Below are 14728 nucleotides of genomic sequence, written 5' to 3'. Positions count from 1 at the left end.
TGAGCAGCTCTTACTGCCAGAAAGTTCTTCCTGGTGTTTGGTCAGAATCGCCTTTCTTGTAACTTGAAGCCATTGGTTCGGGTCGTAGCTTCCAAAGCAGGAGAAAATAAGCTCACTCTATCTTCCATGTGGCAGCCCTTAAGATTTTTGAAAATGGCTATTGTATTCCCCCCCCCCCTTCAGTCTCCTCTTTCCCAGGTTAAACAATACCCAATTATGTCAACTGTTCCTCATAAGAGTTGGTTTCCAGACCCTTTATCACCTAGGTTGCCCTCTTGTTGGCCATACTTGTGGGGCTAATGAGAGTTGAGTTGCAGCAATGAATTAAGGTCACCATGTTGGCTTCTCCTGTCCTGTTATAACTAACGGGAAGATAGTGCAGCCTTCCACAACTTGGTGCCATTCAACTTGTGTGGACTAAAACTGCCAACATCCCTGGTGGTCATGGTGAATGGGACTGATGTAAGTTGTGGTTGTGGAAGGATGGCAAATTGCTTCTATGTCTCATCCACTTTCATTTTCTTTTTTGTTTTTCCTGTGTCTAATTTTAAGGTGCCCCCCATAGGTTTTTTTATGAGAAGACCTGTTGAAATTAATGAGCATCTCTTAGGGTACATTCTTAATGCTAGAACTGCAGGGATGAGCATGTTTGGATGTGGTGGATCTTTGGCTGCATCAGCCAGGCTTTGCCAGTGTAAGTCCCTGGCTCAGCTGGAGATATGCTGACCTAAGTCCCTCATCCCGGGCTCACTGGCTGAGCTGATCCAAGCCTGGAAGATCTGAGGCAGCTAAAAGCCCTGAAAAGAGGGCATTCTGGGGGAGTGGTGGGGGTAGGACCATAGAGGAGACTTAAGCTGGATCCTGTCTGTTCAGCTCGGCAATGTGCCTTGGTAACCCTGTGTTAGTTAAGCAAATGAAAAAAGTGCTGCAACTCTTATTTTCAAGGCTCATTTTTTCCTCTGCCAAGCTTAGGCTCCACTCCTGAATGGAGTTTTGTGCAGTCGTACCTTGGTTCTCAAACAGCTCAGTTGCCGAACAAATCAGCTCCCAAATGCCACAAACCCGGAAGTGGGTGTTCCGGTTTGCAAACGTTTTTTTGGAAGCTGAACGTCTGACACAGCTTCCAACTGAGTGCAGGAATCTCCTGCAGCCAATTGGAAGCTGCGCGTTGGTTTTTGAATGGTTTTGGGAGTTGAACAGACTCCCGGAACAGATTAAGTTTGAGAACCAAGGTACCAGTGTACTGGCATTTTTACACCAGTTTAACTTAAGCTGGTGTTGCTTCCTCTGTCTTCCCAGGTTTAGGATTGCTTCTTAAGTTAGGTCTATTAATTTCAGTGGGTCTATGCTAAGTAAAACCTAGCTGAATAGCACCCTTATACTGTTAGCTTGTTTTGTGCTTTGTAAGCACTATGAAGAGTTATGGCACTATAATGAACAATTCTGTGGTACAAACCATAGTTTGCCATTACGTATGAACTGACAAACAATGGTTTGTTCTTGTTCTCCAAACAAGGAACTACAAGCAGGGTTTATTCATTACATATGGACTGAACCATAGCCTTGAATGGAGGGGGAAGAGAGAAAGCATGAAAGATTCATAGTAATGGAACCTCGTTACTGCAAAGTAACTTTTTCAAAGCCAATCCCTTTTAAAACACACTGAGTTAATAGTTGGCCTGTAGGGGCAATAATTAGTCAGGAGCAATTGTAGACCAATTAAAGTAATGATAAATGAGAACTTGAAACCCATCCTTCTTGTCTCAGCTTGATGGCTTGTGAATTTATTGCTGAAAAGGGGGGAATGTTAAGTCAACCCACTGAAGCATTATTACTGAGTTACTAGAGTAAAAGGCTGAATAAAGCATAATTTGACTGCTTGGAGAACTAATCTTTCCTTTGATGCCAGAAGAATGTCATCTCGGTATGGTTCAAGCAGTTTGGGATGGGGCACCCGGCATATTTAGCAAATGTTCTGTGATTTAAAGGGCGTAAAATTGCAGTCCTTGGAAGAAGCCTGCAGTCTAAAGGCATTGTAATTAAAAGTCGCTTTGGAAGTCGCCATTGTGCCAGAGCATTTGAACTTCCAAGTGCAGTGGTTTGAGAACTTCCCATCTTTTGGGGAGTCCTTTCCTCATCAATGCATCTGCAGAGGAATGCTGACATGCTGCAGAAGGCACTACTCTGCATTCCTGGTAGCTGTCTCTCCCCTTACATCCCACCCCAGTAGCGATGCACAACATTTTGGTTTCCCTCAGGTCCTCATTTTTTCCCAATCTTAAGTCCAGTTCTCCATGTTTCCACATTGCTATTAGCATGCCACCAAAGCTGCCTATGGCTGTTAAGGGGATTGTATGTTTCTTTCTCTCTCTATATAAATGGTATAATATATTTATCTGTGCATTTAACTGTGTTTTAAGTGACTTGTAGACCTCCAAGTAACAAGCAACTAATAATAAAAATAGTAATAATACATTATTATTATTCACAAAAAATTAAATTATAGCCTATGGTAAAGTGGTCATTGTGTCTGGCTGTTAACCAGAATACATACTTTTTTTAAAAAAATGTATTTATTAAAAGTTTGATAGTTACAGAAGAGAAAAAAGAAAAAGAAAGAAAAAAGAACAATAAAAAATTTAACAAACAATACATCAAAAATAAGAAGAAAAACAAAAAAAGTTACATCAAAACAACAAGAAAAACAAAAACATTTAAAAACACATCCAATATTTCCATATCTTTATCATTCATTTACTTGTTTCATCGACCTCCTCACACCTCCCTTCTTTGTATTCTAGTTCAATTAGCTATTTCAGCAAATCCTTTCCATCTTTCTCAATTTTTGTTCTATACTTTATCTTAACACAGTCTAACTTTATATTTTCCACTTTGGCCCATTAACAATCAGTTTTTGCTTAATTCTTAAAACATTTCTGCTAAAACCATATAACTTCATTCCAGCATTCTACTAACATTCATTAATTTTGCAGTATTTCTGTAAATATACTTTAAATTTTTTCCAATCTTCTTCCACCGACTCTTCTCCCTGGTCTCGGATTCTGCCAGTCATTTCCACCAATTCCATGTAGTCCATCACAGAATACATACTTTTGAGTGGATTAGTTTTTGTTACTATTGACTATTGATTTGCGAGTAGGGACCACTCCAACTATTGAAACTTACATTGGCCTGAGTTCTTGGTGTGCTTTTTTCTTGGCTGTTAATCAGGGCAGGATTCCTGAATTGCAGGGGGTTGAACTGCATGACTCCAGGGTTCCTTCCAACTCTACAGTTCTATGATTCTACTGACTAAATTATTATTTATTTCATTTAAAAACACTTATTAAAATCCACCAGCATTTCATTGCATTTCCCCCAACATACTTGTTTTTGTATGCAATATCTCACAATACACACATTTTTTCAAATCATTTCCCCCTAGTATAATAGGTTTTTTGTTTTTTGGGTTGTTTTTTTACTAGTTTAATGCATTTAATGCTCTACTCTGGTACAATGGTTAAGAGTGTCAGACTACGACCTTGAAGACCAGAGTTCAAATCCACACTCAGCCATAGAGCTCACCTGGTGATCTTGGGCTACTCATTGCCTCTCAGCCTAACCTACCTCACAGGGTTGTTGTGAGAATTCAATGAGATGGAGGGGGGGTAACCATGTATGTTAGCTTGAGCTCCTTGGAGAAAAACCTGGCATACAAATGCAACAAATAAAAACAAAATAAAATATTGGGGGGAGGGGCTGTCTGGAAGGTGTACTTGAAATGTGTTCATGTCGCTCTCTGGCCTGGGTGGGGAAAGGTATGAGCATAAACCTCTGACTTTTCCATGGCTGGAATGTAAGTAAAGGTAAAGGTACCCCTGCCTGTACGGGCCAGTCTTGACAGACTCTAGGGTTGTGCGCCCATCTCACTCAAAGAGGCCAAGGGCCAGCGCTGTCCGAAGACACTTCTGGGTCACGTGGCCAGCGTGACATCGCTGCTCTGGCGAGCCAGAGCCGCACATGGAAACGCCGTTTACCTTCCCACTAGTAAGCAGTCCCTATTTATCTACTTGCACCCAGTGGTGCTTTCGAACTGCTAGGTTGGCAGGCGCTGGGACCGAACAGCGGGAGCGCACCCCGCCACGGGGATTCGAACCGCCGACCTTTCGATCGGCAAGCCCTAGGCACTGAGGCTTTAACCCACAGCGCCACCCGCGTCCCTGGAATGTAGGTGAGCGTTAAAAGGTAAACCCAGCCAGAGAGGCAGGGTATAATAATTAAAACCATTAAATGTCACTTTTGCTTCCAGCACTGACCACCAATGGCATGCAATGCCTAGAAGTTTTCCAGTGAGGAAAAGGGTCCATTTCCACAGCTGATAATTGGGATTTGTAAATCAAATATACTTTGCCACTGGAAGCATACCAGACTAGTATTTCAAGGACTGCCACCATACCTCTAGATCAGGCATAGACAAACTCGGCCCTCCAGATGTTTTGGGACTACAACTCCCATCATCCCTAGGCAGCAGGACCAGTGGTCAGGGATGATGGGAATTGTAGTCCCATCTGGATGGCCTAGTTTGACTATGCCTGCTCTAGATAGTACAGAATGTCCACCTGACCACACAGCGACCAATAATTTCTCTCAATGTGTGACAGAGTCGGAACCACTAGAATCACAGTGCATCAAAGGCTGTTCTTGTTGCATGGGTTTGCTCTCAGTAATCACTCATAAAAGGAATTCCAGGTGGAAATATAAGCTCCCCAATAACAAGCAAGAACAATGAAAACCCACAGACTCCATCATAGCCAAACGGTTTTGGCAGGCAGTTTAGGAATCATGATAATCCCCAAAGTGGCTAGTGAGAAAGAGGCTCAAACACCGATTATTCTTCAAGGTAGGCTGTCCATTCCTTGCAAATTCTGAGCAGCAGGTCAAAGATCTCATTTTCTGCAGCAGAATTGCTTGCTGAGTAAGATAACTTGCACCCTAGCAAAATTGGTGGAATTGGGCCAGAAGATAATCAATGTCCTGTACTATTTACATTTTCTTGACATATTGCTTTGTGATTTATTTATTTATTAGGGGAGGAGGAGACGGGCTTAGAAGTAGGACACAATGAACTAGAAATGGAAATTGACAAAAGGGCAAGGTGGTGGGGTTTTCCTACATCGAAGGCTTCCTCCCCCTCCCATAAATTAGGGGTATGGAAGACTAAGAGTGAACGAACAGAGGGGGGGGGGAGAAAAAGTGTTAGAGTGATCTTAACGCAGAATCTCATTAAAGCGGCTGTCAAGAGTCCTTCTATTTCGCCATCACCTCCTCCATTCCGTAAGAGGCAACTGTCGTCTTGAGTGAGTGTCCTGCCAAGGAGGCATTTACAAATAAATGAAAAATGTCACAATTGATTTGGCTCCTTTTGGAGTACTTTGTGTCAGCTTTGTCACAAACTGTCTTTGTTACTTTCCCTTTTCAGATTTCTCAGGTGGACGCGGGGAAATAGCGTATGATGGTTCCGGACCTTTCGCATCCGGCCCAGGGTAAGTTCTGTGTGCCTGACCTTTTGCTCCTGTCTGTGTAAGCGTTTGGGGACACTGTTCAGGCTTTCTCCTGCTTTCCCTCGACTCCTCCGGAAAGAACCAAAGAAAAGCAATATTGTCTGTAACGACGTTAGTGCGACATTCCCTGTAGCAGAATGTGACCAAAAAGGAATGGTGATCATGTTTCATAACATTCCCCCTCCAATTTTGAAGTGTTACAGGTAATATTTAGGGAACGCTACAAACAGCAGCTGTTTTGTTAAAAGAAATAATGGAACAGGCTTTCATATTCCTGTACGTGTAATTTCCAGATACTCAAATCTGATCCTTGGTAATTCTTTTTATGGTGCATTTTCCTATAGAAAAATGTTCTGTATGTTTAATTCCTTGGAAATAATGCAGAATGCCCAAGCTGCAATTTTCTTTCTTTTTTCTTTTTTAAAAAAGTTCTTTTGATAAGAAAAAGAAAAGATTATTACATAATTGGTAAGTTGGCTTTTAACTTCTGTAAGATGCCTTGGGAACTAATCTGTTAGGCTATAAACATAAGAAATAAATAATAACAAATCCATGATATAATAGCATTGCAATGTCAAGAGAGAAGAGACATGTGACAGTTCCAATAAAACAGGGTTGGTGAACCTTTTCCAGCCCAGGGCCAAATTGCCTTGTTGTCAATCTTTTGAGGGCCACATACCTAAGTGTGTGGAGTAATGGATGTGATTTTGACTTATACAGTAGACTACATTCCAGCCACATATATCAGAGGCTTCAATACACACAATAAACACCTCTTCATCCAGGCAAGTGAAAAAGACATCATTGCAGTACAGGGATACATTCCAGCCAGGCAAAAGCACCAGGAATATGTTGATTTCTTTTTGATAACATTGAAGTAAGTTGCCCAGACAGATCGCCCTAAGAACAGAACTGTCTAGACTTGTCAAATTTCAGAGGATGGTGTGACCTATGGAGACCCTCTACTGGTGACCTCATGGTCTCAGGGAGGGCACTTCTTTGGATACGTAGAGACAGATCATTATTTTAGGTCTTTAAATGTCAAGGATAACATGAATTAGAGCTGCGTGCACATTTCTTGGAAAGGGAGAAGATCAGAAATGGTTGGGGTTTTAGTGGGGGGAGAGAATAAAATCCTTGAGAAATTTTGGCCATTAGTTCTGCTTTGAATTGAGCTTGGAAATGAATTGCCAATCAGTACGCGGGTGGCGCTGTGGGTAAAACCTCAGTGCCTAGGACTTGCTGATCGTATGGTCGGCAGTTCGAATCCCCGCGGCAGGGTGAGCGCCCGTCGTTCGGTCCCAGCTCCTGCCCACCTAGCAGTTCGAAAGCACCCTTAAGTGCAAGTAGACAAATAGGTACCGCTTTATAGTGGGAAGGTAAACGGCGTTTCCGTGTGCTGCGCTGGTGCCGGCTCGCCAGAGCATCTTCGTCACGCTGGCCATGTGACCCGGAAGTGTCTTCGGACAGCGCTGGTCCCCGGCCTCTTAAAGCGCGATGGGCGCGCAACCCCAGAGTCGGTCACGACTGGCGTGTACGGGCAGGGGTACCTTTACCTTTACTTTACCTTACAGTTCGTCAAGGAGAAATGCATGCCAGCAGCCTGAGCTCCACATTGGGAGACCAAAACCAGTTTCTGAAACACTTTTCACAAGCTGCTCCACCTATGCACTGAGATCTTCTGGCTCAGGTTGGATGGAGAAAACAGGAATGGTGGCTGCTTTCTTACTCCCTGGGTGCTGACACCATTTGAATCACTGTGAAACGCTGACCTGTGTGTTTTTTTTGGGGGGGGGTGGGTGGGTCAGGTTTTCTTCACATTGATAAGAATAAGGCTGTCAATGGCTACTAGCCATGATGGTTGTGTCCTGCCTCCATGGTGAGAGGCAACATTCTTCTGAATACCAGTTTGCTAGAAACGGTAGGAAGGAGAAGGCTTGAGGGTTTCCCACAGGCATCTTGTTGGCTACTGTGAGAACAAAATGCTGGACTAGATATGCCATTAATCTGATCCAACAGCTTTTCCTTGTGTTCTAAGGTTCTTATGAGTGCATTGCAATACAGTGGTACCTCGGGTTAAGTACTTAATTCATTCTGGAGGTCCGTACTTAACCCGAAACTGTTCTTAACCTGAAGCACCACTTTAGCTAATGGGGCCTCCTGCTGCTGCCGCGCCGCCGGAGCACAATTTCTGTTTTCATCCTGAAGCAAAGTTCTTAACCTGAAGCACTATTTCTGGGTTAGCAGAGTCTGTAACCTGAAGCGTATGTAACCTGAAGCGTTTGTAACCCGAGGTACCACTGTAATTCAATCTGGAGTTTATCACTGCACGACTTCATTGTCAGTAATATGGCATCCAGTCCTTCCTTCCCTCCTCCTCCCTCTCCCAAAAACAAATTGAACAATGTCAGAATTCTTAACCATCTTGGTCTTGGGGGCAGGGAATCTTGGGAGCAGTGGCGTGTGGTCAGTAGACTAGCAAGACTAGGCTGGTCCCCTAAATGTTCCCCTGGCATCTCCTTCCTGGGAAGCTTATGCCCAGCTTAGGGAGGGAGGTGATCTGATGGGTCCAATAACCCTCCTGCCATCTTCCCTAAGCCCAGTGGCGTATCGTGGGTTGTCAGCACCCGGGACAAGGCAAGTAATTTGCGCCCCCCCCCCCCGCTGCACTGTCCCTCCCCCAGATAGTCCCTCGCTCTCTCTCCGCACTGCACCGCACGCCTGGCACCCTCCCCTCCACAGTGGGCGGCGACCCGGCGGCTCGGATCGGATTCGCACAGCCAGCACTGCAGTGAGAGAGAGAGAGAGTGAGCCAGGTAGGGGCAGAGAGCTGCGAGTGCGAGCGCCCCCCCCCAGATGTTGCGCCCGGTGCGGCCGGCCCCCCCTGCACCCCCCACGCTACGCCACTGCCTAAGCCCACCCAGCTTTGGGAAGGAGGTACGAGTACTGCAGCATCCTATCACAGGCCCGATACCTCCTTCTCAAAGCCTGGAAAGTGTTTGTCTGGCTTAGAGAGGGAGGTGCAGTGCTCACACATGGGATGTCAGGACGCCAAGATGTCATGTGTGTGATGTCACCCTCCACACATTGCACTTGCACCTCTGGCCCTAACTGTTTCTCTATGAAAAATTCCACTGCACACCACTGCTTGGGACGTGAATGGGCAATGCAGAAGGTATTTGTATTTTGAGGAGATAGTGATCTAGCATGGTCATTTCTTCCTGCCTTTGTTTCCTTCCCCTCTCTATCTCTTGTTCTGCTCTTTGATGGCTGAGAACAGCCATTTAATGCCCTAACCTGTGGAAGGAAGTAATAGTGCTGGATACCTTCCTTCTTGGAAGTGAGACATTGGGAGAGGTGGCTAGCCAATGAATAATATATACGTAGCTAGTAGCAGGGGCGAACAAAGGTGTTATGACACCTGGGGCGGGGCATTGCTACATAGGACGCATGTGCGGCGTCGCTACTTATGACGCATGCACCGTACATAGCAATGCAGCACATGCACTGTACATAGTGGTTTGCCAGTGCTGCTGCTCCAGCACCGTACGGTTGGTGCTGGGATCTCTCCGTTGCCGCTACAGCCGTGAACGGAGGATCCTCTACATGTGGCTGTAGAGGCAACAGAGGGATCCCACCACTGCCCATACGGTGCTCGAGTGGTGCTGGCGGTTGGCATACATGTGCATGCGTGTGCATAGCAGTTTGCCGCCGGCGCCGGGATCCTCTGCTCATGGCTGCAGCTGTGAACGAAGGATCCTCCACATGCGGCGGCGGCGCGATGGCTGCTCGAGCCGCTGAGAGCCCCCGCAGGGTGCCTTCTTGTCACCCCCCCCCCAGGCATGATGCCCAGGGTGCATCGCCCCCCCCCACCCCCCCATTGCAACACCACTGGCTAGTAGCATGTAGGCAGTCGGGCAAACCACATAGGTTAGCTGTCTATAAATTGGCTGGTTTGGGGGCATAGTTGTGTGAAGCTTGTGCATGGACTGATCGATTGCAGGGCCATGCAAACTGAGGCTACCTGGGAGTCACTTTGCCACTTCTGGAGGGCTTCCCAGTGGCAGATCAAAGTGCTAGCTTGGTAATGTATGTAATGCTTGCTGTTTAGAAATAAAATCTTTAAATCTTTAATCTTCTCACTCACTTGTGTTTGTATTGCTTCTGAATCTCATTAATAATAAATAATAATAATAATAATAATAATAATAATAATAATAATAATAATAAATTTTATTTATATCCCACCCTCCCCAGCCGAAGCCGGGCTCAGGGCGGCTAACAACAATAAAACAGTACAAAAGTACAACACAAACAACACTCTAAAATCATTCATTATAAAATTAATTAATTCAAGCCACTGGCAACCAACATAGAGCTCCGCGAAGATTGCCGAGGGAGGGAGTCAGGCTGTGCCCTGGCCAAAGGCCTGGTGGAATAGTTCTGTCTTGCAGGCCCTGCGGAAAGATGTCAAGTCCCGCAGGGCCCTGGTCTCTTGTGACAGAGTGTTCCACCAGATCGGAGCCACGGCCGAAAAAGCCCTGGCTGTAGTTGAAGCCAGCCTAACTTCTCTGTGGCCTGGGTCCTTCAAGATGTTTTTATTTGAAGACCGTAAGTTTCTCTGTGGGGCATACCAGGAGAGGCGGTCCCATAGGTACGAGGGTCCTAGGCCGTATAGGGCTTTAACGGTTAAAACCAACACCTTAAACCTGATCCTGTACTCCACCGGGAACCAGTGCAGCTGGTATAGCACCGGGTGAATGTGATCTCGCAGCGAAGACCCCGTAAGGAGTCTCGCTGCAGCATTCTGCACCCGCTGGAGTTTCTGGGTCAGACTCAAGGGCAGCCCCACGTAGAGCGAGTTACAATAATCCAGTCTGGAGGTGACCGTCGCGTGGATCACAGTGGCTAGGTCAGGGCGAGAGAGGTAAGGAGCCAACTGCTTAGCTTGGCGGAGATGGAAAAATGTTGCCTTTGTTGTAGCTGCAATCTGCGCCTCCATGGAAAGGGAAGTGTCGAAGATTACACCCAAACTCTTAACGGACGATGCTGGCACTAATTGCGCCCCCGCAAGAGATGGGAGTTGCCCCCCCCCAATCCCGTATCGTCCCGACCCAGCCACAGGACCTCTGTCTTCGAAGGATTTAGCTTCAACCGGCTCCCACGTAACCATCCAGCCACAGCTTCCAAACATCTGGTCAGTGTGTCTGGGGCTGAGTCAGGATGGCCATCCATCAACAGATAGAGTTGGGTGTCATCAGCATACATTAAAAGAACCACCTTGCATTTGGCAAGACAGGATTCAACACTTTAATCCAATGCATACTTATTTGGACATGGATTCCACTCTGTTCAGTGCTACTTGCATCCAAGCATGTATAGGGTTACAGCTTATGGGGCAGTAAGTTTGCTGTGCTAGCCTGGTTGCTCACTGGTAGTGAGGCCAACTTGGGATCAAATGAATCCTGGGGTATCTGGATTTCTCCCCCATGACCAGAAAAGCGCCTTTCAAGGCTACCAGCGGGCAGATATCCTTGTAGCAATGGGGATTTGGAGTTTACCCAACAACCCACAACTACCATCACAGTTATAATGAGCAAGCATTATTTTTCTTTGTGCTTTTAGCAGCCAATTGAAGAGACCCCCTCTCAAAAAAACCCTAATAATCCCTACAAGCAACACTTGATTAACTCGTACAGAATCTCGAGGTATTCACCCCTCCGCCGTAGCAGCTGCTGTGCCTGTAAAGATAATGCTGGATTTAAACTTTAAACAGATGACATTCATTTTCCTCGGGTTTCTTCGCCCTGCCTTCTTAATGCATTTTTCTGATGAAGCGCTGAAACCTTTCACTTGATAACAAATGCACATGTGCAAGCACTAACAGCATTTGCATCGGCATTGTCTTAGAGCTTACAAGGTGCTCCACTTATGGCAGTTGCACTCCTAGATTGGGCAGTTGCATAATGTGAGCAGAAATCGGAAAGAAAAGCCAAGCAGGTTGTGGTCCAAAGGTGCAGCAGCATCAATGCTGATGAACTTAGGCAGTTCTGGCTCTGTTCAGTGTCTGGATGAGAGGCTGCATGGGAATCCCCCTATGGGATACTGGGAAGGAATCAAACTCTGGGTGAGTGTAGGCAACTCTGGAGTCTCTTGTCGTTCAGAGATTGTAGTAGTGCAGTGGTTCTCAAAGGGTGTGGCAGCAGAGGTTCACAAGTGTGGCAGGAAGATTCAAGGGCAAACAAAGAAACATTTAAACCTTGGGTAGGCAACCTAAGGCCCAGGGGCCAGATGGGGCCCAATCACCTTCTAATTCCGGCCTGCGGACGGTCCGGGAATCAATGTGTTTTTACATGAGTAGAAGGTGTCCTTTTATTTAAAATGCACTTCTGGGTTATTTGTGGGGCCTGCATGGTGTTTTCACATGAGTAGAATGTGTGCTTTTATTTAAAATGCATCTCTGGGTTATTTGTGGGGCATAGGAACACGTTCATTTTTCCCCTTCAAAATATAGCCCCCTACAAGGTCTGAGGGACAGTGGATCGACCCCCTGTTGAAAAAAGTCTGCTGACCCCTGATTTAAACATTCAAGTACAGTGGTACCTTGGGTTAAGAACTTAATTTGTTCTGGAAGTCCGCTCTTAACCTGAAACCGTTCTTAACCTGAGGTACCACTTTAGCTAAAGGGGCCTCCCACTGCTGGCGCCACACAATTTCTGTTCTCATCTTGAAGCAAAGTTATTAACCCGAGGTACTATTTCTGGGTTAGCGGATTCTATGACCTGAAGCATCTGTAACCCGAGGTACCACTGTACAGCATAGTACAGTATCAAAATTAGAAGAGCTTTGGCTATTCTTCTACAGTTCTCCGTGACATACTATTGTGAATGGGGATTTTCAGCTCTTACTAATATGAAAGATCAGAGAAGGATAAAGGCTTCTTTGTGTTGATGAGGAAATGAGAATTTGTCTCAAGCTGGACCTAATATAAATGAGAATACCTGGCAAAAACAAGCTCACGCCTCTCCTTGAGTTTGTGTACGTACTTAAGGTAAATACATAAGAGGCTGTTTTTAAATTATATTTTGGGAATGATTCATGTTCTTATGTAGCTGCATTTTTTATTTTATTTTTTACTTTCTGGATGTTCCATGGTCATATTGCATAGTGTTATAAATCAAGCACTGCTAGGAATTGTTTCTGTTTGTTTTCCAATGTATTTCTTATCTTTAAAAAATTCTGTGTGCGGCAAGCAATTTTTTATTCTGAAAGAGTGGCCCAGTTAAAAAAAGTCTGCAAACCACTGGGGTAGTGGTCCAAATATCTGCCCTATAAGATGTGTCTTAGATAACACCATCACAGTAGTGAGAGAGTTTAATGTATGAGGAGTCACTACTCAAAAGTCTCTTTCCAGGATCCCCAGGAACCACCAGGGTGGCCTTATCTGTTCATCTTGGAGCATGGGCAGGTTGAAAAGAAATAAGATGTTCATTCAGATATTTGTGTTCCAAGACAATTAAGGCTTTAAACTTCAAAGCAAGCACCTTGAACGAGACCTGGAAAACAATTGGCAGCCAGTGTAGCTGGTTGAATGGGATGCGGGTGGTGCTGTGGGTTAAACCACAGAGCCTAGGGCTTGCCGATCAGAAGGTCAGCGGTTTGAATCCCTGCGATGGGGTGAGCTCCCGTTGTTCGGTCCCTGCTCCTGCCAACCTAGCAGTTCGAAAGAATGTCAAAGCACGGTGTTTCCGTGTGCTGCTCTGGTTCGCCAGAAGCAGTTTACTCATGCTGGCCACATGACCCGGAAGCTGTCTGTTGGCTCCCTTGGCCAATAAAGCAAGATGAGCACCACAACCCCAGAGTCGTCCACGACTGGACCTAATGGTCAGGGGTCCCTTTACCTTTACCTATAGTTGATTTAAGGGGTGCTATGCTTGTAGCCTGCTGCCCCACACCAGCATTCTTCTGGCAACATTTTGCACTAGCTGTAATTTTTGGGCCATCTTCAAAGGCAGCCCCACACAGAGCGCATTACAGTAGTTCAGCTTGAAGTTTGCCAAAGCATGGGTAATTGGTGCATTACCCAAAGCCAAGCAGCAATGCTCTTAGCTGGAGCCTCAAGTGACAACGGTGGTTCCAGGAATGCCCTCAAACTGTGCACACACTTCTCCAGGGGGGAGTGCAATCCCATTAATGGCAGGTAATTTTGCTAACTCCCAGATATTACATGTGTTGCATTGAAAGCTGCTTTGAGCAACTCCTTTGTGGAGGGGGAAAGTGTGATATAATGTTTTAAAATGAAACAGGTATCGCTGTTCCACATGAGAGCCTGGATATTCAATTACCTAATCTGTGTTCTCCCTTTTTTGGATGGGGAAATTTGAAAATTACGGCTGCATTACTATATGTTCATTTACCTGAATTCATTCCATATTCAAAAGCACATTCTGTTTCAGTTGTAAAATGGAGATTGAATCAGCGCATGGTCAGTAGGTTTAATTACACGACGCTTTAAGCAATTAAGATACTGCCTTTCCATAGATAAGTTGAAAATATTCTTGTGTATCCAGTCTCAGCATGGAGAATATGTGGAGCGGAAAGACATGGATATTGTGATCCATACTTTTGAGAATGGGCTTTCTATAACTTTAATGTAATCATATGCCTTTTGCATCAAACCAGATTGTTACAGGAGGTGTGATCTTCGTTGTGTAGTTTGTTGTTTCTACGTAAAGTGCCTTGGGCAGAAGGGTGGCAAACAAATTAAAAATGAAATGAAATGAATTCCATCAATTTAAATTTTCTGAAGAGCCTAAAATACGCTCCCATTGGTGTTAGCACTGTAGTAGCAACAGTGTGTGATTTATTTCTGCAAGTTGGGTGGATTACCGGTAACTCATCTGGGAAATAGTGCAAGACTTTATTAAAGATATCCACTTCTGTGAAAACTGGAACCTGGGTTTTCTTTACTTTTCCTCTTCCCACTCCATAAGCTTTCCTCTTTATATCTTGTCTGTTGAATTGCAAGCCTGTGAGCAGGGCCTGTATTGTCGATGAAAACTCATGTCAATCATGCATTTTTTAGGGGTTCAGCCACACTTCTGCTTGTCTCGTGCTTAGAAAGTACGTGTCCAAGTAGTTTTCTACTTCAACCACATTTTCTAGGT

General features: G+C 45.1%; 1 protein-coding gene across 2 annotated transcripts in view; it reads left to right on the top strand.

Moving 5' to 3' along the window:
- The window catches only part of NAALADL2 (N-acetylated alpha-linked acidic dipeptidase like 2), an 803264-nt gene that overhangs the window by 30841 nt on the left and 757695 nt on the right, over positions 1-14728 (top strand). For both annotated transcript variants that reach the window (XM_083442084.1, XM_083442080.1), the window contains exon 4: positions 5480-5543. The gene's annotated coding sequence lies outside the window, so the exon portion shown is untranslated. The remainder of the gene's footprint in view (positions 1-5479; positions 5544-14728) is intronic.

Source organism: Podarcis tiliguerta (assembly GCF_965153285.1).
Source record: "Podarcis tiliguerta genome assembly, chromosome: 5".
Classification (NCBI taxonomy): domain Eukaryota; kingdom Metazoa; phylum Chordata; class Lepidosauria; order Squamata; family Lacertidae; genus Podarcis; species Podarcis tiliguerta.
This window is presented reverse-complemented; position numbering and strand designations above follow the sequence as displayed.